Consider the following 25,571-nt stretch of genomic DNA (forward strand, 5'->3'; position numbering starts at 1 on the left):
AAAGCTGAGTGTAAGGAGCATCTGTGATGACCAGAAATAATATATTTTGTGTGCATCGAGTAAACCTCTGAGCAACACTTTGTGCTGGGCCATAATGAGGCGCCTGTGACACACGTGCCTCTGTACTGGTGAAAGTTTATCGTCTAACCTCCTTGCCTAGGGACGCCAGATGAAAGTTGATGTCGTCAAGCCCTGAATGAAAATTGCGCAACGGATAACTGGGGAGGGGAGCTTCAGAGCGCTACCTAGAGAGCGTGCCCTTTCTGTGTGATACTAGGCAAGGGGCTGGAGGGCTCACACGCTGATGTGTGGGTCCCTGCATTCTGTAGCTTTTATTTTAAATAAGTTCCTTTAACTTGACTTCTTTGTGATTTTCAAGGTATGTTAAAGATTGATGACAGTTGATTACCTATTTATTTTAAACATTATCACTCGACTTTACAGCGATTGCAGCAATTGTTTCAGTTTACAGGTATTACAATTTTACAACTTATAGCTCGGGTATATTATATACTAAGCTGCACGCACATTTCTACGGGCAAGACGGAATTGCGTTGGCCAAATGTATACCACCAATGTCTCCCAATATTTTACATAGGACATCCACTATGTGAGCGGGATAACGGGCAAACTGGGGACCAGATGCATTAACATAGGGGGTCAAATTTCCTAAATTAACGAGATCATTCATTTCCTTACACAATCCGAAGCTTGAAATAAAAGAATTACTACGAATATTCAAATACCTCTCTTCCATGCGTGAACATTGAGACAGACGCACTGAGGGCACGCCTGCTCACTTACCCGTCTTCTGTAACACTCCTAGAATATGGCGGGCACCCGGAGGTCTTCCTGGGCCCCGGTGGAGGGGGAGGCCGAACCACTTGGCCGTGACCAACCTCTCCACCCCAAATCTTGTGACACTGGAAAGTCTTTGACTTTTACCTGTCTGTGCTGTCTCTCTCATCCCCTACCCAGGAGTGAGGTTGGCACTACTATACTACAGAACTACATCCCAACAAAGATTTGGCCACGCTTTATGGAAATGTGTGAGGAGGATTAGGTGAGTTCAAGTGCAGATTCACATTCACGTACAAGAAATGCATAACACACGACACATATAAATACGTATTATGAAGCCTGACACATTTCTTTCCACCCGTCCACATGGGTTCTGTTGCACCCGCGGCCGGCCGCGTCGTGTAATAAAATTGGCTGCGGAGCCACCTCTGTTTCAATTTCCCGGTGCGAGCGAGCAGCGAAACCTGCTGCTTATGGAGCGGAAACTACTGTACCGTTTCACTGGCTGGCGTCGTACTTCTCACCCTGCTCCCTCCAGAGTTCTCACACTTATGCTCAAATCCAACGAAGCGCGAAAGCAATAAACGGACTCGGTTTAGGAGTCTGTAGTATGACACACGTTGGCACTCCTGTGGCGTGGCGGGGCGACTTACGAGAACCAGAGTCGTAGTCGGGTTGCTTTTGTGAGAGCAGCAGAGCGCCAGGAGTTACCGTAGTGTCAGCCGAAATGGATGTTTAATGCTCTGTGCATTCTGAAATTATCTCGTTACGCAGAATTAACGCAACAGAGAGGAAGCAGCTATTCGGACAACAGTAAGAGCCCCTTGACTAATACCCGATAGTCAGTGCGCAGAAAGCCAAGTCAGATAGCGTACAAAGTGGAAGCACTTCGAATGCCAAGTTTTCAAGACGATATTGCCGAATGACTCGCAATAAAGTCCCTGAATATACCACCTTCCAAGAACACTGTCTTGCTGAAATTGTAATCGCAACCGAGAGTTGGACGAAACACGAAGTTGAAAGCCCAGAAAGATTTAACGAGGCTTGGAATGCCTGTCGAAGAGACAGGTTAGACGCTATAGGAGAACGAATGCTCGTTGCGATCGTATATCTTCAGAGGTCGAAACTGTCACTGACTGCCAAGTTATCTGGACGCGAGTAACCGCTATAGGTGAACTGGAAGTAATCATCAGATGTTTCTACCAGACATTGGTTTTCGTTGAAGCTTTTGTAGAATCGTTCAAAGAATGTATTCGCTTAGTCGCGCGGTAGTATCCGGACCATGCAATATTACTTGACTTTAGCCCACCGAGTACGGACTCGTTGTAGGTGGTGCGGACAGTCATATGAAACAGTTATTGAGATTTTCTCTGAGAACTACGTTGCGCTTCTTGTTCGAAATCACAACCACAATCAGGCTTCACTTTGTCTAGAGTGTCAGTGCAGAGTAAGGGATAAGCGGTCACGATATCATCAAAGCCACGATGGTTATGAAAGTTAATAAAACCATCAAGCAGGTTAGGAGAGTTTTTGTGCTGGAAATAGTAGATAAGGAGTTGTTAGCATCCTCCTCAGGCAACGTCTGAGCGGCATTTAGGTCCAATGTTGTGTACGCACAGCAGTCATGGACATTGTTTAAAATGATCGTAAATCACGCTCTGGAGAAGTAGCCTAAGTGCCGAGTAAGTGCGTTACGGACGGAAAAGACCCACCATGGTTTAACAACAAAATTTAGTGTGTTTCCGAACAATGCTGCTGTTCACCAACGGTAAATGTAGATGAATAATTCGATAATATCAGCCAACCAGTGTAAGAGTTTAATAACGATCCTTGATCATGGTATCAATGACTGTAAAACTGTCTTCTTCACAAGTACAAAGACGTGTTAATAAATTTTTTTTACGTTGCAGTTAAAAAGAATACTTAAGGATGTGCAAAAGCACTGGATAAAAATATAATAAACGAAAAATATTTAAACGTGAGATCACATATTGGCGACTACAAATATCCCACCAAACAAGCTCCTGGCAAGTAGTATAGTATGTATGACCATCAATAAATCGAAGTAAAAGCCATTAAAAAATATTCCAATTGGAGCTAGGCTAAGCGTAAAAATCTTCACACTAAAATGTGCATGAAATTAGGACAGAAAAACAGGGAGTATCTGACGGGTGCCAAGCGGCGCCTGACAAAGTTGTCGCAGTGCACGAAAGAAGATATGTCGGTAGGGGGAGTACGTGTGCGAAAACATATGCGCATAGCAAACATATAAGTGTAACCTATCAATCCCCACGTTCTGTTCAAAATGGGATGAGAAAATTTTTAGGTAGAAAAATGCGGGGAAGAAAGAAGTTAGGGAGGAGTAGAGGAATCTTCAAAAATGACATAACAGTAAAAAAAAGGATAATTAAAAAGGGATAAAATATTTTAGAAGAAAAATATAAATGTGATGAGAATGAATGAGAATTGGAGGCCTCCAATGAACTGTAATTATATAAACCGGTCGAAGTACCGGCTTAAAATCTTCAAGAAATTGTCGACTCGCAAAATGCAGCTGATCACTTAACACATTATAACAAACTAATAAACTAATAAATGAGTGTTTTAATAATTTCTAGTTCTTCGAATAAGTGTGATTTTCGCCCTTAGCATTCTTACACAATATTCTCACAGATCTTTGGGGGAATGATTAGAAATGAGTAAATGTTCAGCAGATGTGGAGTTGAGCAGATTACCGCCCTTCTCTGGTATTACAAGTTCTTTATACCTTACTTTGAAAGCCCTGCCAATTTGACCCCTATAGTAACAGGGCAACTATTCTATATCATTTAATAAACACCTGAAGTAGAAAAGAGATCATTAACGTTGATAATTGTATGCACAAGGTTTTTCCTTAGGCTTTTGTCAATGGAGAAGGTTGCATTAAATCCGTATTTATGCGCTAGCAGGCGTTTCTGATACATTTCCGAGGAAAGCAATAGAAATTCGCTTACTGTCCTGGAGGATAGTCCACATACCGCCGTGCTGTGAGGTTGCCGCAGAAGACAACCGAATGGGTCGTGCCATGAAATGAAATGTCACCCAAGACCATCATGACTCCTGGTTGTCGGGCCATATGGCGGGCTAGTCAGCTTGGTATCCCACCCCTGTCCAGGGCGTCTACAGACATTTCTTCGCTGCTAGCGGGGCGCTGTTCGAAACGGGACTCATCACTGAAGACATTTCTACTACAGTCGGTGAGATTCCAGACCAAATGTGCCCGCTATCACTGTAAACGGCTTGTTGTACAGAGCTCAATGATAGTCAGCGGAAGGGAAGCTGTTAGCTCACCTCCTTTTCTCTAAGCCGCCTGTTAATGGTGCATGTGGACATTGGACCACACGCTGCACGTAGGTTCCGGGGCTATAAGTGATGATTGCCTAGTCCTCTGGTTCTGTCGTCTCTCTAGGTCGACCGCTTTCTTCTTGAAACTGTGTTCGACAACTGTTCACCCATTCCTGCCAACATCGTCGAATAGTACACAACTGCAAGTGAAGTGTCAAGCGATTCGCCGATTATTCTGGTTTCTTTGAGCCCAGCTGCAGGCTCTCTCTCAAATACTGATATCTGCGTATATTCTCCACGCTCTTGTTTGCGAGGCATAGTTACACTCCAGCTGCGAAAAGACTTTATGCACTAGTCCCCTGTTTACTATACTTGACAGCTGCGTGGTAAAACTGCGCTTCCCCACAGTCATTTATTGGCCGCCAAAATTGAGAATTTCACATTTCTTTCCGATATCTGTATGAATATCAGTTTGTGACCTGATTGAAAGCTTCTTCATCGGGGCGACGTTTTTGTTCTGTTTTGAAGTGTATTTGAAGTAACGACTGAACGTCGAGTCATTCGGAAAGAAAAAGAATTCCGAAAGGCTCTTCATTGACTGCATGACGTTGCTATCGCCACACTTCGCCATACACTAGATCATTTATTGTTCACTCAATTTGTTGGTCTCATTAACAAGTGCTGGGCACTATTTTTTCTATAACATTCTTTTTCGAATCGCTTCAAATATTATTTCCCTGATTTATTAATTCGTTTGTTATTTGCTGCACACGCTGTACTCTGTACAACCTGCGAAATAATGTTCTGTTGATTCATTATGACCATTAATTTGTGTCACCTTATCATTTCATTATTTCTTGTAAATGTCTCAATGTCAGAGCATAACATCGTTGTTCGTTTGTGATTTGTCCTAATCTATGAATACCAGAGTAGTTTTACAACTTCTAATTTTTTTGGTGAAGTCTCATAAAATTTTCATAATTTTTGTTATTTTACTGCAATCTAAAATATATTTTCCAAATGTAATGCTAATAATATGTAGCATACTCTCTGACACATGTAGCGAAAATTCCGAAAATAAATTCTCTGCAGTTTAAACAGCATAAAACATAGGCGAAGAGTTGCAGAGTGGTAGAATTTACAATCAGGTCTCTATTGTACCACTGGTGTTGTTAAAGGTACTACTGAAAACTTTCTCTACTATAAAAAAAAGGAAACTTGGAGAGTATGACCAGTATTGATTTCTAGACTGTTATGTACGGCTTTGTGCACCACAGTAAGAAGAACTGGGCTACAGAGAGGTGCAGTAACTGCCGTCGTACGAAAGCTGGACAAGAGCAGAAATAGCGAACAAGTTAACACAGTAAATACAAGATTTACACTGCTTGCATTTCTCCATGTATAGGTACACTTATAACAAGTAATACAGCATCAGATAGAGTCCAGCTCAGCCAATAGCAACTAGAATGAGGCTTTTGGAACCAAGCATGAACTATGGTGTGGAAGACGCGATCAGGCGGCGTCTGCGTAGCACGACATAGCGAAGAGGCTTCGAGCAGCAGTGGGCTGTTTGGCTGCCGCCAGCCATCACGTACTGATGCGGCACTGGCTACTGGCCATTGGGGGGGTGGCTCAGAAGGTATGCACCATTGGTTCTGCCAGATCCCACACAACAACTATTGGACATCACAAACATCCATACCCGAGGCAGGATTCGAACCTGCGACTGTACTGGTCGCGCGGTTCCAGACTGTAGCGCCTAGAACCGCTCGGCCACTCCGACCGGCCACAGGTAGGTCCGTACCACGTCCAGCTATCGTCAAACCATCACATGATTTCACATTTTATATCCCAACTCCCTCTGTCACATATTATGGTCCATCCCTCCCTTCAAAATGGGCTTCACAACATCGTACGTCGTGGCTGTTCCGTTTAAATTCCAGCATCGCCATTTCGGAGAGCATCAGTTGCCCTCTCAGTAGCCCCTGACAGTAAATCAGAATTACAATATTAGTTTATGTCTATTTGTTCAACTGTATAGTTATATAGCAGCAAAAAACAACATACAAAACAAGCCGTGACAATATCGCATTTTCATTTTATTATCGGTGCTTGCAATAAAGACGTACTAGTTTTAAAAGGAATGCCTTTGTCGAACAAATGAATGTGCCAAGTATACCCATTGTTGCACGTGGCTGGTCCATATGATGAAGTATTTTGCAATGTCTGTATTACGTGAACCGCACGCTGCATGCGCTTAGTTTAAAATTTATGATTTTAAGAAGGACATTGCAGTGACTGAGTGAGGCTTGTACTTATGTAACGTATTTCTATAGTAAAATTGTCACATGCAACAGACAAAAAAAAAAAACACACCACCGTGAATGTCATTTCAATAACAAATGGCTACAGGAAACAGAATACATGGTGGCCTTCGAAACAAGATGAATATACAGGATATTGTAAAACATGCCGTAAGTTTTAGAGGGAAAGCGGTGAAAGCAACATGCGAGTACCAGGACTCATATTGGCAAGGTGGGCGATGTGTTAAGAAACCCCACTGTTCAAAGGGTTTACGTGCCAGTGGGAACCAGTTAGTAAGAGCAAGTATCAGCAATGGAGTGAAACATCATCACAGTTACCTTTTTCACAAGACTGCGTAATTGCTCTCCTATCTCACTTTTTGATTCAAGATTTGAAGCAATGACCCAAAATTCACTCTGGCCGGACTAAAGCTGAAGCTATAATAGAGAACGTATTCGCTACACGTTCTCTGCAATAAATTCTGAAAAAAGTTGCTACAACCCCATTCTCTGTTGTATGTGATGCTTCAAATGAAGGAAATAGGAGATTATTTTCAGTTGCTATCCGGTACTTCAACCAAGAAATGAAAACGACATCAACTGTTATAGACTTTTACGAAGAAACATCTACTTCTATAGCCAAGGAGCTTAAGAATGGTCTTTCAACACAGCAACTAGCTGCTTATGGTGCAGACAACTGTTCCGTTAATTAAGAGAAAAACCAATCTTTTATCATGGAGTTGAAAAAAAATTCTGTAAGCACCACATCTTATTGGAGACATTGTCACATGTATATGCTACACAATACTACGAAATACGGACTAAAACTACTGCCATACGTTGTTGAATCATTAGTGGGTAAGGTGTTTAATGAGTTTCTTCAAGCGCGAAGATGATGAGCGAGCTGAAAAACTTTTTTGAGTTCTTGCAGTCAGAGTACTCCACACTACAGCGGCATGTTCCTACACAATTTTTGACTTTCTTTCTGCTGTAGATAGATTGCTCCAGAACTGTCCATTCTTAAAGTCCTATTTTCTAAGCCATGGTGAAGACAATACTGCCAAACTTACGCACTCGTAAGCTATGAAAACGACAGTGAAGTGGACGATGAAGTAACACTCGCAGAGATTTACATTTATTTTGTTCACAACGTCTTGCATTTATTTAATGCAAAGATAAAACACGCGGAAAGTGATCATACGTCAATAACTGAATATATTCTGTAGTCCTCAAGTTGTATACAGAAATTAGCAATAGATAAAAAAATAATTTCTTTAGATTCAAGAAATTGCAAGAGCTGAAGAAACGTCCGCTACAAGATCGAGCAATATTTGTCAGAGAACTTCAGCAAGTCTACACTAGGATTATGGAATTTCTAGAAAAACGATTTAACTTCAGAGAAGATTCAATTTTTAATCTGAGCTCTCAGTTAAATCTTGAAGAGTCCGCTAATACGGAGAACATAGTGAAACAGATTATTTTAACATTTTCTGAAATACGTGCTCTGAATGACGTCTTGCCATTCATTAAGGACTAAACATACTCAATACTCAAACATTTCAAACTAATGGGTGACATTTTTTAAGAGATGCAAAGCACATAATTTGCTGAAAGTTGTTTATCGCGTGCTGGTGGTGCCACGATTCAATACGTTTGTGGACCGGATTTTCGTTGTGATGTTAAATATCAGGAGCAATGAAAGAAACAGTCTGAAAGTGTGAAATGGTGGAAGCAGATCTATTTGTGAATTTCAATTACTGTATGAAATGTGCTGAACTTATCAAATCCAACAATGGGAAAGGATTTCTTACAGCTGTGAAGGCAGAAAGGAAGTATAACTTCAAAATATATTTAGCAAAGAAAATAGAGGCTGGCATAAATGGCTGGAATCACAGTACTAACGGTAATTATCATGTTAAATAAGTGCGTGATTCCTGTTGCAGCAGCTATAATGTATGTATTGTGTAATGTGTTGTGAATAGTAACACTAATAATAATAATAATAATAATATTTTTTTTTAGATCTCCGGTTTTGGCTCCAATTAAAGTTGGCAAAACTATATTAGAGGTAACTGCAAAGAAATTCTGATTAAAATAATAAATACTTCAATTCATAGACTACAGAAGGAAGTGCAAAGTGTTTCGAAATCAACGGTATACCGTGATTATAATTGACGTTCCAGTTTCAAAACGCTGTATAAAGAGAACCACTGCTCAAAATGAGGTCAATATTATCGAAAAAGGAGGAAACGTTATGGAAACAAATTTTAACGAAGATTTTCCCACTAGATGGTACTGTAAGCGTCGTAATGTTAATGGGTGTGGCTGCGCAAGACAGATGACTCGCAGTACGATGCTTAAGTTGTGAGTATCTCATTAAACAGGCCGTACAGTGCAATGGGCAAGCCCACGGAAGTATGGCATTCAACAGTTGTGGCACTGTTAGTTAGGAAAGCCCTTCCACCACGGCAAGGTCGTACCGCATCCGATGGTGAAAATCGGTTTATTAATTGTCCTGAAGCCAAAAACCACACAAAAGCTACAATTACAACGGTTTCTAATTGTCCTGTGGAAAGAAAGATAAAAACCAACAATGAAGTCGGCTTTAAATCATCACTCAGGCAAAAACATCATAGAAAGCAACAATGAAATTGGTTTTTAATTTATGGGAAACAGATGCAAGGTAATTCCGTATGCAGTCCACCGTTTTCTGCTACAGTCTGAAATCGAGAAACAGCATTCTCCACAGCAAATCAGTTTCACAGGGGCCACGCACGTGCAGACTGTGCTTTACCCAGTCGATGCCTTCAGTTCAGCTACATTCGTAATTGGGCCACTGAGCACAACATCCTTCAGATAACCCCGCGCTATAGGTCACACGGATTAAGATCAGATTCATTGGGTGTTGGGAAATATCGACTTATAACTCTAGCGTTTCCAGAATGCTTCTGCAGCGGCTGCTGAATGGATGTGCAATGTGCGGAGGAGTGCCATCTTGCATAAAAATGACCTACCCACACATTTGCACTATTGAAGAGTTGGAAGACGAAGTAAATATTCCTGAATTCCAATCAAGAACAACTGCCAAGATGAGAAACATAGAAGTAGATATCCTCGGTGTAACAAAGCAGCTTAAATCACCTAATAAAGGCAAGACCTCCGGTCCAGATTGTATACCAGTCAGGATCCTCTCAGAGTATGCTGATGAAATAGCTCCGTATTTAGCAATTATATACAACTACTCGCTCACAGAAAGATCCGTACCTAAAGACTGGAAAATTGCTCAAGTGGCACTAATACCCAAAAAGGGAAGTATGAGTAATCCCCTGAATTACAGGGCTATATCACTAACGTCGCTTTGCAGTAGGGTTTTAGAACATATACTGTATTCGAACATTAAGAAGTACCTCGAAGAAAACGATTTGTTGACATGTAGTCAGTACGGATTCGGAAAATATCGTTCTCGTGAAACATAACTAGCTCTTTATACTCATGAAGTAATAAGTGCTGTCGATAGGGAATGTCAAATTGATTCCATAGTTTTAGATTTCCAGAAGGCTTTCGACACCGTTCCTCACAAGCGTCTTCTAATCAAACTGCGTGCTTACGGAGTATCGCCTAAGTTGTGCGACTGGATTCGTGATTTACTGTCAGAAAGGTCACAGTTCGTTGTAATAGACGGAAAGCCATCGAGTAAAACAGAAGTAACATCCGGCGTTCCCCAAGGAAATGTTATACGTCCTTTATTGTTCCTGATCTATATTAACGATATAGGAGACAATCTGAGTAGCCGTGTTAGATAGTTTGCAGATGATGCTGTCATTACCGTCTTGTAAAGTCAACAGATGATAAGAACGGCTTGAAAAATGATTTAGATAATACATCTGTATGGTGCGAAAAGTGGCGATTGACCTTGAATAAAGAAAAGTGTGAAGTTATTCAATGAGTACTGAAAGAAATCCGCTAAATTTCGACTACGCTATAAGCCACACAAATCTGAGGGCTGTAAATTCAACTAAATACTTAGGGATTACGATTACAAATAACCTAAATTGGAACGATCGCATAGATAATATTGTGGGTACAGCAAACGAAAGACTGCGGTTCATTGGCAGAACACTTAGAAGGTGCAACAGGTCTACCAAAGAGACTGCTTACAGTACGCTTGTAAGCCCTATTCTGGAGTATTGTTGCACGGTGTGGGATACGCATAAGGTGGGATTGACGAATGACATCGAAAAAGTACAAAGAAGAGCAGCTCGTTTTGTATTATCCCGAAATAGGGGAGATAGTGTCACAGACATGATACATGAATTGGAGTGGCAATCATTAAAACAAAGGCGTTTTCCGTTGCGACGGGATCTTCTCATGAAATATCACGAGTTCACCGATTGCGAAAACATTCTTTTGGCACCCACCTACATAGGGAGAAATGATCATCACCATAAAATAAGAGAAATCAGTGCTCGTACCGAAAAATTTAAGTGTCGTTTTTTCCGCGTGCCCTTAAAGAGTGGAACGTTAAACAGACATAAAGAAGGTGGTTCACTGAACCCTCTGCCAGGCACTTTGTTGTGAACAGCAGAGTAATCACGTAGATGTAAATGTAGATGGAATGACGGTTGTGCACAGAAGACTCATTTTACCAGTGACGGTACAAGTAAAATACCCGCAGGACCCACCTCCAGGAAAAAATATTCCCGGCGATAAATGATGCCTTCAACCCGCACCACACAGGTACCTCGGCAGAAAGAAGTGGTAACAGTTGTGCCAGCGGATTTTCCGACACCCATATTCTGCAGTTCTGTGCTTTGACATGTTTTGAGAATGGAAACTGGATGCACATGTCTACTGAATTTTCCACTTGCATAGAGCGAGAAATTGTAGAACAGATGTTTGTCATACTAGCATTCAGCGTGAAGCAACTCCTGAATCTGCATGTTTACACTTTACATCTTCACCCCTCCTACAATGCTTCTACTGGCGTTAGATCGGTAGTTTTCCTCCCTCTGCCATACTGCACTTCAAAAATACCAGACTTTTCAAATTACGTAATATTTTCCCCCAGACCATTGGTAGTCACCGGAGCAACGTCCTTTTTAGTAGCCTTGAGTGTCTGTAACTTCTGCGCATCTACCGGGGCACGGTCGTTTTTCTTGTAAAAAGCTTTACTAGCATTGCCCAATCCAGCTTTCAGACAGAATGCCGCGCGTTTCAGTCGCAAACTGAGGAATAGCCGTTTACCCTGCATCATTTTTGTTGCATTTTCTGCCGCTTACAGCGCCACCTAGTGGTAAAATTTTCGTTATTTTTTTCTTTTGTTTCCAAAACGGTTCCCCATTCTTCGATATTGTTATGTTCAACTTGACGTCGTTCTGAGCAGTAGTTCGTTTTTTACAGACTTTTTAAAGTGGAACTTCAATTATAATCACCCTATAAGTCACTTAAAAGTGTAATCAACAGGATAGAAAGAGAGGACTGAAGTCAAACGGATACAGGAGAAATGTGAATGAGTCGAAATGGCACAGGTAGAATCCGCATTCCCAAAATTCAGACTAACTAAAACCGAGGGCACCAACATTAAGACAAATTCCGTTTCTTACCGGTGAGAAAATATATGATACGTGGAAAGCACACATGAAGGTCCTGTACGTGCCAGAAGGAACTGTGTAACTACAAGATAAAAGGAGAAACTGCTGTGAAAGACTTGAATCAAACAGGGAGAATAACATTGTTTCGTAGGGATTAAATTCATTGAAGGGTTCGGCAACCAAAGTAAGTCTGTACTCTAAAGTATATAATCCACTCTGCCCAAACATCGCATCGGCAGATAAATATCAGAGCTATGCCACAATCAGCTTCACAGCTGATGTTTCTAAGATAGAAAGTAGTATAACAGACAAAAGAATAGTTAGGAAAATTGAGGATAAATTTGGATTTAGGGAAGGTAAAACATCAGATAATTCTGCGTTCACTTGATAACGGAAGAAAATGATGAGAAAAGTCAATTTATTACTATACAATTAGTGACCCAGAAAAAATGTTAGTGAATGTGAAGATGCGCAACTTGGATGACTGGCAGAACTATCGCTTGTAATGGACGCTATGTATGAAAATTGGAATTATAATTTCAACAGTATGTGTGTAGATGTTAGAAACCATATTTTCGGATATTTGAAAATAAGTTGCAAAACCGTCATGGAACTCCCCTTGAACTATCGTTATTTAATATTTTCCCAGTTTGTAATATTACGTACTAACAATAAAGTCTTCAATTACGGCAGTATTGATTCGTGCACGCAGTCACGACTGCAAATAATTATTTAAACAAAAAACTTTTTAATATAATATGTTTTTAAAACAGACTATAAAGTATAAAATAATCTATCCAAGACCCATAAAGATTCCTAACCACATACAGACACTCCTGAAAATTTCTGCTTGTGAATTTTTAGTGGCTTTCGAAAGGCTTGTAGTACTTAAAAGGAAAAGTATGGGATGCATGCAATAGATAATAGTAAGGAAGTGAGCTATTCATTCATCAGTTACGTATTGCATGCGTCTTAAGTTCTACAAGTATTTTTATAGCTATTAAAAATTCTCAGCACAAATTTTCGGGACTACCTGTTTAGGGTTAAGAATCTGCTTGGGGCTAGAATGAACTATTTTATACTTTTTAATTTGTTTCAAGGCGTGTTATATTAAAAAGCTTTTTATTTAAATAATTATTTTCTACTTTTTAGTCTGTGTGTCAAATTTTTCAGTCGATTCCAAACATTTTGATGAAATTACAACAGAGACGACTGATAAATTTCAGGATTATTCCAGTTTCACTTCACCCAGGTCAACCAAGACACTGACCGCGCGAGGTAGGGCGACCTGTCACGGTTCGCGCGGCTCCCCACGTCAGAGGTTCGAGTCCTCCCCGGTTATGAGTCTGTGTGTTTTATTCAGATCGGTCATATTGCTGTCTTATCTTCATTCAGTCGATCTTCTCATTTTTTCTTTAATCGAACACCGAAGCATTACCTGTATGTTAATTTCCGGGAGAAATTCACGGGCATTCTACGAGTCTTGGGTTTAAATGTTCTTTATGTTGTTCCTTTTTTCCATGATACTGAGTTCCTAATACCGATAGAGTTCTTGACATGGATATTAGAGTTTGCAGCTGCGCTTCGATCAGCTCCTGCCTTTGCAAGATATATATTGGTTTCCATCTGTGCATTTTACTGCGTTGTTACACGTATTTCCTACACGGAAATCTTCTTGGACTTTTTTTATTCTTGTTGTGGCCATGTGAACTTCGTATTTAAGTTGGGACTAATGTAATGAATGCCTTGCAAGTTGAATGGTGATTTGCATTAACTCATTCACTACATAAAAAGGGTAGTAAAACACCCAAATATCTCCCTCTTCACAGTGACCTTGAGGTCCTTTGAAAGTCACTTTTAAGCGGATCTGAAATAATATTTGATCAACAGTTAGGGGAGTATCAAGAATCCATCGGGGACAGTCATAAACTTAAAGCACACATTAGAAATTAGGAAAATCAAAAGCTTCAAAAGTGTGCTAACATTTGTAGATTTTAAAAAAGCATCCCATTTTCTAACATAAATATGCTACTAAACATTTCAAAAGTCTGGAATAGATAACGAAAAATTAGTGGTAATTGTAGCTACTTCTACCAACACGTCAAAAATAAAATTTAAGGGGGAACTGTCAGATGGTTGGACAAAGGAGGAAGGCCGTAAGTACTAAGGGTATTCTATTAGGCGGAAAGCCAAACGTGATCACTCTAGATGCTCTAATATTTGCAGATGACATGGAACATAACAACACAATATCTGAAATTGATATTTTATATTATCTAAGAGAATCTATATCAGACAATATGAAGGAAAAGGCAGCAATACAGATTCGAATAAATGAAATGGAGATGGCCTTTCAAATGACATATATAATTTATCCTGGAACACAAAACTACCACAATGAAACACGACTCAGACCAGAAATGCTGTATGCAAACTACATAGGGAGAGCTTGAAAACTTAAAGAAAACTACTAAGAAAAATACTGGGGCCAAAAAGCGACTGTCAACCAGATTATGGAGTAAGTACAATACAGAACTCTACCTAATAGATGAAAAGCTAGCAGATTTCATTATTTATTTATTTATTTCTCATGTAAAGACCTGCTACCTATCGTTATACAGCAGGTCATATATTTTGTGATATTACATGTTAGATCATACAATTTAAGTTTTATTACTTTTTTGAGAATTTTACGAATGCATAAAGTAAAAAATATGTAATTTTGCTTAAACTTTTTCCTGACATATATAATGATAAACAAGGAGATCAAAATTCTATGGACTTATATGGAGAATTAATAATGGCAAAATAAAAGTTGTGCAAGTTACTAGACACGATCTGATATTTGGTGATAAATAAAAACTTTTGCAGCCAAGGTCGAGACATGAAACACTTTTATTTCTTCACGGAACGGTTTCCACAGATTGGCCGGCCGAGGTGGCCGAGCGGTTCTAGGCGCTTCAGTCTGGAACCGCGCGACCGCTGCGGTCGCAGGTTCGAATCCTGCCTCGGGCATGAATGTGTGTGATGTCCTTAGTTTAGTTAGGTTTAAGTAGTTGTAAGTTCTAGGGGACTGATGACCTCAGAAGTCCCATAGTGCTCAGAGCGATTTAATTCCACATATTCTAGCTGTCAAATTCAGATCTTCTGGAAATACATCTACATCTACATCATACTCCTTTAGCCACCTAATGGTGTGTGGCGGAGGGTACTTTCGGTATCAGTATCTAATCCCTCCAACCCTGTTCCACTCGCGAATAGTGTTTGGGAAGAATGATTGTCGGTAAGCCTCTGTATTGGCTCTAATTTATCGAATTTTCTCCTCATGGTCAATTCGCTAGATGTGTGTGGGGGGAAGTAATATGTTGTCTGATTCCTCCTGAAAAATACTGCGCAGAAATTTCAGTAGTAAATGTCTCCGTGGTGCACAAAGTCTCTCTTGTAACGTCTGCCAGTGAAGTTACTGTGCTCTCCTTATTGTTGTGCTATTCGTGCACAGTAATACTAATTCCATTGGATCTGTGGATGATGGAGGGCCTCTGTAGAAACCGAAATAAAAATATTTCAAGACTCGACCCTGGCTGCAAAATTTTTATTAATGACAAAATAACTGAAGAAATCAATGAGTTACGAATGCAAAATCACACGGCTGAGAAAGGTATGATGAGATACCAAAAATGCTGGGGGGGGGGGGGCACGGGCACAATAAGAAACAGAACACTTTGTAAAGAGGCAGTATAGAAAGCAGGCTACCAGGACAGGAAAGAATCAAGACTTCAGACAAGGTCGACACCCTGTAAATGGGTCATTCGAAATTTGAAACAAGTGTAGACTTAGAGTGTATGCCAGGTTGACATGCAAGCGTGTGGTCAAAAGACGTAGGGTTTATGTAGCGTCCCAACTTCTCTACGTGTGTTAAGACAAAGCATAGGCAAGTACATAGTTTAGGGCACTGAAGTAGAAGGGCCCATAACAGCAGGCTGCAGTTGTACATGTTCCGGTGCAGTCGCTGTTGCTTCAGTCACGCTGTCAGGCGCACCCTGCCATGGAAATGTGCAGACCAGTGCGTGGATCGCCAATTGCGTAGCGCATCGGCGGCATCCCGACAGGACCTCTGTCAGTGAGTGTGTGCGTGCGTGGAGGGTGAAATTCACTTGAAGCCACACTCGAGCGTGGGCGTAGCCAACTGTGTTTGCGACCGCACAAACAAGGTTACCACCCGCAACGGGATGCCTGTCGAACATTCGTCCTTCGCCGAGTACGTACTCCACAAATTACAACTCTGGCACACACAGACCACATTGCAGTAGCGGTTAACATGGGCAGCGGTAAGACGGCCTTTGTGATTGCGTCCTCTGGCAGAGCACAGATGAATTTCCCGTCCGGATTCCCAGACTAAATTTTCCATGGTTTCTGAACGATGGATGTAACCGAATGAATTAAGATGTCCTTTTATGTTGCGTTCGCTGTTACTGCGCAATTTCGGCCATCTAGCGAACTTAAACTAACCGTCTGAAATAACTTATCAGGTATAACATACTCAGAATAAAAAATATAAAACAACTATTATTACTTGTTTAGTCGAAAGGAGCGTTTGTCAAGTCATACGAAGGGAAAAAACATAGTCACTTCTTCATATGCACAAAATTTAAAGCAACTCGAGTAGAGTTAAAAATGGTAGCCATACAATAAAGGAGAAAATCACATAATAAAACATTTTATCTCATTCCGGGAAAATTCTAGATATGGCACCAAGTGTTCCGTTTGCGGCGTAGCAGAGCGTTAAGCAGTGCAAAAACGTATTGAATTGTGTGCTGTAACGCTTTTCGGCAAAATCATCAGATCTTAGTGACAAGGTAGCTTCATGTGTCTTTCGAATAATGTTATAGTAATCTTTATTAAAGGAAAAAGGTGATCTGCAAGTTAGTGTAATGTGTGAATGGCAGGAAGGGAAGAAATGATTAATGAAACAGCTATTCTTAATGGAGTGAAATCTTCAGACGTTAAAATGTTAAAATAACTTCGGGTCTGTCCTAAAGGGCTGTTACGGAGCCATTACTTTTCTCATACATGTAAACGACCAAGTGCATTACGTCGTAAGTTCTATGGCGGTGTTCGTGGATGACGCTATCACATACAGATAAGTCACAGGAAAACCTGCAGAGTTACTTAATAACTTAGTTGCGTGTGCGATAAATCATACTCACCATATACTTTACGACTTGGAACGTGTCAACAGAAATGACAAAAACTACACACACTCATACATAAACATGGCGACATGGTTGCCATTCACAGGTTACTTCAGTATAAACGACTAATTACTTCTATCAGGAATTCGTCTATGTTGCAGAGGTTTATGAATAAATATTTTTGATCTTTATTTGAAAATATCCCTGCTATGTGTCAGATATTTTGTTTCCTAGAGTCGTGTGTCAAAGAATTTTACAGCTGAATATCTCACTCCTCTCCGTGCCACAGCTAGATTCATTGAAGAGTAATACAGATCGTTTTCCCTTCGAGTGTAGTACTTATGAATATCTCCATTAGTCTCAAACGCACCGAGCGAGGTGGCGCAGTGGTTAGCACACTGGACTCGCATTCGGGAGGACGACGGTTCAATCCCGTCTCCGGCCATCCTGATTTAGGTTTTCCGTGATTTCCCTAAATCGCTTCAGGCAAATGCCGGGATGGTTCCTTTGAAAGGGCACGGCCGATTTCCTTCCCCATCCTTCCCTCACCCCGAGCTTGCGCTCCGTCTCTAATGACCTCATTGTCGACGGGACGTTAAACAGTAATCTCCTCCTCCTCCTCCTCAAACGCAGATGGATTCCTGATAAAAAAGCTGATAAGTGGATAGATGTACTGTGAAACTATTGTCAGTATTTGCTGCTGCATAGAGAGACGGCTGCAAGTTTTGTGTGTTTGAACCCAAAGCGCAATTCGAATTACTTTTTTGTATAATGAATAGCTTCTGCCTACATAATACAGGATAATACATAATACAGCATACATCAGTGAATGAAAGTATGCAAACTGTATTAACTTATTGACTTGTGTCTCATCAAAGCTGGCAATATTTCTCATGTCAAAAGTAGTCCAATCTTAAAGTTCTAACAGGCCTGCTCTATTATTTCCTCGGTTTAAGTTTTCTTAGAGTTTTCTACCCTGTTTATTATTTATTGGTCATGTACTCGGATAGTAGGATGTGGAATATGTTTGACGGTACAAAACTGGATGTGACGTGCTTTTTCAAAGTTCGAAGCTAGTCCATGTGCGATAACCACTCAGTTACTTTCAAAAACAAACATTTAATATTTTCTCTTATTGACGCTTAAGAGCTCAGCTCCACATCAATACTTGTATCATCTGTAAACAGGACTAATTCCGCCTCTTGGAGACTATTAACATAAAGCAAGAACAGTAGTGGGCGTATAATCGATCCCTGTTAACTCTTATTCTAATTTCTCCCCATGCAGATGATGTGGCGTCCCTTTTTGTATTACTGGGGATGGTATCATTTAGCATTCTGTTTCTTGTAAAAGAAGAAAACCAGACACGTTCCAAACTAAGTATTCCCAAAAACACTTAATTTCTCCAACACAATATTACGTTTGATACTATCAAATGCCTTGTATCATTCATAGAAAATCCCAGCTGTTAACAGTTTATCATTTAAAAGTTTTTTTTTTATTTGCTCAGTAAATGTAAACATGGCTGAATCCGTAGGGATTCCTTCTGAAATGAAACTGTTATTAAGTATTCTATTACTTTAGAGATGAGCGACAACCCTAGAGTTTATGTATTATCTCCTCAAAAATGTTCATAAATGATCTAAGGAGTGACAATAGGCGGCAGTTATTGACACTTGTGGACTCAGCCTTCTTGTATAGAGGCCTGAAAATGGCATATTTCAGTCTGTTTGGGAAAACGCTCCGAAATAACGACGCATTACGTAAGTGACTGATAACATTACGTAATTTAGCACTACAACTTTTTATATCTTGTATGTCCATCCTTGTGAATGGAGGTCTGGGGGAACGGCTGTTACTATTGCAAGAGAATGAAACTCATACAGTCGTCCATGTGATGTCATTTATTGTGGAGCTACCAGTTCCGGCGCTAAGGTCTGAATATGGTGCACTGAAGCGCCGAAACTGGTAGCTACACAATAAATGATATCACAAGGACGACTGTAGGTGTTTCATTCTCTTATAACTTTTTAGTGTCTGGTTGGAGGTATTATTCAGTTCATATAAACTTTTATTATTTACAGTCATGACGATCTTCCTTGTCTCAGGTGGGATATGAGATTACCTTTCATTTCACTAAATGTCTTTTGCTTCGCTTCTTTTGTGTGCTGTTTTGCTTTCTCTTGTGAACTACTTGTATTAATTTTCTCTCCTACTTTTACAAAGCAGTTACTGAAAATAGCTCCTACTCATGAACTGTCCTTGGCAAGAATACCATTCTCTGTAACAGAAATAGACATAGTCTACGTATTCTTTTATTGTCTCTCTTTTAAAAATGTTCCATACTGATCTATTTTCATTTCCTGATAAGTTAACTTCAGACTAAATGTACATACACCTAGAATTTACCGAGCGAGGTGGCGCAGTGGTTAGACACTGGACTCGCATTCGGGAGGACGACGGTTCAATCCCGCGTCCGGCCATCCTGATTTAGGTTTTCCGTGATTTCCCTAAATCGCTCCAGGCAAATGCCGGGATGGTTCCTTTCAAAGGGCACGTCCGACTTCCTTCCCCGTCCTTCCCTAATCCGTTGAGACCGATGACCTCGCTGTCTGGCCTCCTTCCCAAAAACAACCCCCCCCCCCCCCAACCTAGAATTTTTTACTTCTGAATATGTTACAGTACTGCTTATAGTGTAAAAGTATCTGTAAATCATATTTGTTTAGGTTATTTTTTACATGTCTCTGTATGATTGTGGAGAGATCTGTAGCAATCCAGGTTTCTGTAATGACTCCCCAACATTCCATTTGTTTGGATTTTTCGGAATAATATTAAGAAATATGTTGAATTTGGATGTATCATTAGGTTCTTTGTAAACTCCGTCTCTATAAGTATTTTATAAGCTTTCTTTAAAATATTCAATAGTCTTGTTGTTAACTTGCCACACAGTTTTCTTTGCGTGTGTTGAGCTAAACGTTGAACTACGTTATATAATACACCAAACTGCACATTTTCACCTGACGATCAGTTTACTAGAGAATAGGCATTAGTTTTTTAAGTTGCACTTGCTACACGAATGCATTATCAAAAAAACAGATACTACCGTCTTGAGTAACTCATGTAGGGAAATTTGTGACTGATACTAAACTGTAAATGGTTGACAGTACCTCTAAATCACATTATATGTCACATTCCTTCAAGAAACTTTCATTAAAATTACAACGAATTAATAATTCCTTTCTGTCTCACAAATAGCACAAAGGAACAACAAGTTTTTCATGAAAATTTCCCAGTTTCCCAGTGGTGACCTGCATAAAGTAACAAAGTATTACATCTCTCAATATTATCTCACGATCGTATGCTTCTATATTTTTGTGTTTATATTACTTTTTGCGAATATGACTACTCCTTCTTTATCCATGTTGGATCTACTTGAATATACGTCTAACTTAGTACAACTTGCATTAAGATTTTATATCCTTGTGGTTATTGGTGTTCCCACCATTAAGTTCTTCCAAACAAATTAACAACAGGTTTTTTTTAACCCCTAATGTGGTAATACAGCAGGTTAATTTGACCTTTCCCTCCACTCCTATAAGATGAACTGAGAGATTGTGTCAATTTAATTTGATCTAATACTATGTGTATGAATTCTAAATTTGACATGAAACGGATGCTGACCCCAGTAACCCCAGGGATCTGTCTTCGTTTGCTGATTACCCCCCCCCCCCCCCCATTTGCTATCTCGTCTTTAACCCTTCTATGAAGGTACAGGCAATAAGAAGTATATCTTCCTGTAACAACCATAACCTTCGGGAAACCCTGAACCACAATTTATTCATCACATTTATTCTTTTTTCTGTTTTTACTGTCCCCTTTCAAGTGCTTCGACTCTTAAAACTCAGGATATTAAAGAACAGACATAGGGGCATTTACACGATAGAGATAATTATTACTCGGCAATATCACAAATAAAACTAGAACAAGGGGGTAAATCAGGAGCAGTCTAAGACGAGAAATGCCCAAGAAGAGACGCTATCAGCTGCCTAATGGTAATTCATTTCTTCTTCCTACGTATGTATCAATGTGGTCACGAAATCTGGAAAACCGCTAAATCCCAGTAACGGCTAAAGTGAGTGGCAGCGGTGCTAAATTTACGCAGCTGTATCAGATTATTCATACGCGTAGCTCGTTGAACCTTACCCGTCCAGCATTTAAAACTGATGAATTTTTTCCCCATTCCACTGAGAATGAAGGCTAACTTTTTAAAACAGCAATTAAGTTGAAATTTTTCAAGCACAGCACGAACTCTGGGGCTTGTTGCAAGAGTCGCGAACCGCGCATTGAGGTGGAAATATTAATATTGGAGACGCAACCCAGGGCTAAGAAATTGGGGCAGTCAGATGTCTCCAAGACCTTTTTAATCTGTATGCGTGACGAGGAAGGGGGGGTGGGGAGGGGTGGAGTCGGGAGGGGGGGGGGGGGGGGGAAGAGAGATGACTCATGAAAGCACTTGGCCGCAGCTCCATACCGCTGGGTAGGATTTATGCGTCGACTGGACACATGTCATTGTAACGAGTTTCACTTTCCACAGGAAAAATTCAAATAAACATTGAGTCTGATATTTTAACGAGAACAGAAGCGCGAAACATTTTTAAAACTGAGCTCTAAAATCTATACTGTGAACATCACAAACACAAATTCTGAAATACACAGACAGCAGTATATCAAATAAAGATATTTTTTTAGCATGTACGGTGAAAACTTCCAATAACGGACAGCCTTGGGGAGAAAGTAAAGGTTCATTATTAAAAATAGAGGAAGTCACACAGTAGGCTCAGCATAGTAAGGTATTTTATGGACATATTTATTTTATCGTACAGTTTTTTTTTCATTTTGGGAACTAAATACGCTCGGAGCAATTCAATTCTACGGAAGCTTTTACATACGATCTTGAAAAAGAAAATAAAGTACGTGTAGTAGTGTAATTTATTTTGTTAAATTGCTGTATTTATAATACATCATTTCCAGAAAAATTCCAGTTATTAGTGACCAAACCAGGACTCTCTAAATAATCATCAATCCTTTTCCGAATATGAAAGCTCTTTAGAATCAATACTTTACACTATAACTGGGACTCTTTTTGTATGTCTTCCGTGACATGTTACGGTTTCGGTTTCTCACTTCTTCACCAGTTTCTTATTTATAAGTGAACAACAGTCGTCTTCAGCGATGTCATCTTCATCGTAATGTTAACTGTTGTCGACCTCATCGCCACACTCCTTTTGAAGGAGGTGAAATTTACACTTAGCCCTACTGCATTTTTTGACACACCTTGTGTATATTGTGTCTCGAAATTCGTGACATAAACCTTAGATTGCCTCGTCGCACATATTTAACCAGGAATTTCACCTTCTATGACCTCCTTTCTTGGTCGATGCCGTTGATGGCTGATCAGGTCATACCTTCAATTATATACACCTCTTCTGAAACAGTTGCATTCCGCAGTTAAAATTGCAGATATCTACAGAATTGCCGCCATTGCACGCGTAAATTTTGCTTTTATCTGTGGAACCAGAACTGTTCATTCGACACAGAACATTTCTCAGAACTTTTCGCCGATACACAACTTTATAAACAATCATCTGATTCAGAAGCTCTTCTCTTCGCAGAAGAGCCTCTGTGAAGTTTGGAAGGTAGGAGGCGAGGTACTCGCAGAATTGAAGCTGTGAGGACGGGTCGTGAGCCGCGTTTGGGTATCTCAGTTGGCAGAGCACTTGCCCGCGAAAGGCAGAGACCCTGAATTCGAGTCTCGGTCCGGCACACAGTTTTAGTCTGCCAGGAAGTTGCAAAACAAACGTTATTGGCAATCTACATCCTTATTTTTCGTGTCTGCATAATTATTTCTCAACACAGCCTGGCCACGAACGTATTCCTTCCGACGAGAGACCAGGTAGTTGATAACGTCATTATGGAATGTTCGACTTCATTGACGGAGCCATAACGTTACCACTGCTTGCACCGCTGCATCACTATCAGAGTGAAGTCCTCGAAGCTGTTCTTTGGGTTCTGAAAACAGGTGGAAATTGGATGGGGAAAAGTCTGAACTGTATGGAGGATGATCGATGGCGGCGAACCCCCAGCATCAAATTGTTGCAGATGTCGTAGCCCCCGTGTGTGGTCTGGTACTGTCATGTTTCAGGACAGGGTGCCCCATGTGTGGTCGAATTCGAATTAGTGTTTCAGTTTCCTGAGGGATTACAGCACGATGTCTCTCCCGCACCAACATAGTTAAACTGCACATCGCCGTGGTACAGGCCACAATTCGGTGCCCTCTAGCGGCAGAGGGCTGTAAATATATGGAGGTGAAAAATAAAGAGGTAGAATCGTAAGAACGTTTGTTTTATTTCAAAAGCTTTGAGAATTCTCACATAAAAAATTCGGAGGCATTGCTTTTCAGTAAGCCCTCCTAACATGCAAGAGGGGCAGAGGCCGTAGGTATCAGAAGTTAATTACCAAAGAGCTCATTTCGCAAGTGTTACTGCGCATTCACAAGCAAGAGGCATTTACGTAGTCTATCAAGATTTGCAATTGGTTATTTAAAGGAAATTCTGCTGTGCTCCGGCTTGGTACTGATTTCGTTCCATCCGTGTGGACGTGACTTCTCTTGGGAGGACGAAATTCCACCACGTGTTTGCGTCTCACGCGCCCTTCGGATCAGATGCCTGTCAGCAGCTTAAGGTACACCCCTTGAACTGGAGGGTCATGGCCTCTGATGACAAATGTGCGCGTTTAAAACGAACGCTCGTGTTGTTTCCTCAACATCTGCCATCTTAGACGTCGGATACAGAGATTGTGAAGCACTATAAATAGACTGGACAAATTTCTTAAATGGAAAAACTTAATTCAACTCGATAATCGTGTTTAAAAATATCTCTCGTATATTTTAATATATCGTCTGTCAACTGTAACTAGTGTTTATAAAGGCAAATAATTCTGCTTGTGATTACCACAGAAATAACGGTTGTAATTAGATTACAATATGTAATAATATAAGCCAGCCAAAACGTACTGATTCATTTGAAATTAAAGTACTTCATGCAGAACTAAAAGCTACATCACAGTAATATAGTATCTCTGCTGTATCTCTAGATAATGTACAGACTCTTTGTGAAAGTTTACGTCTTTGCGTTGTAAGACCAGCATAATACAGTTATCTTGAAACGCTGTGTGCTATGCTGACATAGCAAGTGTATCCTTCCGTATACGCAATGAGTACAAACTTTTCAGTGCATCTGCATGTTGCAAGTAAATGTAAAATTAGTTTAATATTCAGAATGAAATTTTCACTCTGCAGCAGAGTATGCGCTGGTAAGAAACTTTCTGACAGATTAAAAATATGTGTCCGGATCGAGACTCGAATTACGGACCTTTACCTTTCACGGGGAAGTACTCTACCGACTAATCTGCCAATAAATTTTCTATCAGCGCAGACCCCGCTACAGAGCGCAAACTTCATTCCCGAAACATCCCACAGGCTGCGGCTAAGCCACGTCTCCGTAATATCCTTTGTTCCAGGAGTGCTGTTCTTGCAAGTTGCGCAGAGAATTTCTGGAAATTTGGAATGCACGAGACGAGGTACTGCCGGAAGTAAAGTTGTGAGGAAGGGTAGTGAGTTTTGCTTGGGTAGCTCAGTCGGTAGAACACTTCCCCGCAAAACGCAAAGGCCCCAAGTTCAAGTCTCTGTCCGACACACCGCTTTCATTTCCCTGATGATGATTGAGTAACCAGTGAAAAGCATATTACTGTTTAAAATAAAAGCGACTGAAGAATTAAATGGATGATTTTTCGAGTATAATCCTCAATGCATGAAACCAGAGCAAGGATGCTTTAAACTTAAGACACTCCGATTATCTCATAATTTCGAGCGATTTTAGACAAATTTCCACTTGCTATAGTCTTCTGGAGGCAGAAGCTTTGAATAATTATGAAAATATTCTGCAACCCGGGGTTCCACCAACTAATAATTAAATTTTGGATAAAAATTATCAGCAATAACAGAAGGTGCCGGCATAAGGTGTCACCCTCGCTTCTGCGAATAACCTTGTCAAAGAAGACGGAAGAGCAGAAAGAGACCTGGTACCCTTAGGCACGGACGTCGCCCTTATAAGTCGTGAGAATTCGCCGTAATCGACGCATGAGGATGCAGAAGACAATGGAGACAACTGCATTATAGATACATTGGGCGTATCCACAGAACATATGCCCTATAAAAGAAAGTGTCATAATGATCTCTCCATTGGCAAAATATCCCAAATTACTCTCCCAGCCATGTATTAGAGAGGGAGAGATGAAGTAAC

The sequence above is a fragment of the Schistocerca piceifrons genome, chromosome 2 (genome assembly GCF_021461385.2).
Source record: "Schistocerca piceifrons isolate TAMUIC-IGC-003096 chromosome 2, iqSchPice1.1, whole genome shotgun sequence".
NCBI classification, from domain to species: Eukaryota; Metazoa; Arthropoda; class Insecta; order Orthoptera; family Acrididae; genus Schistocerca; species Schistocerca piceifrons.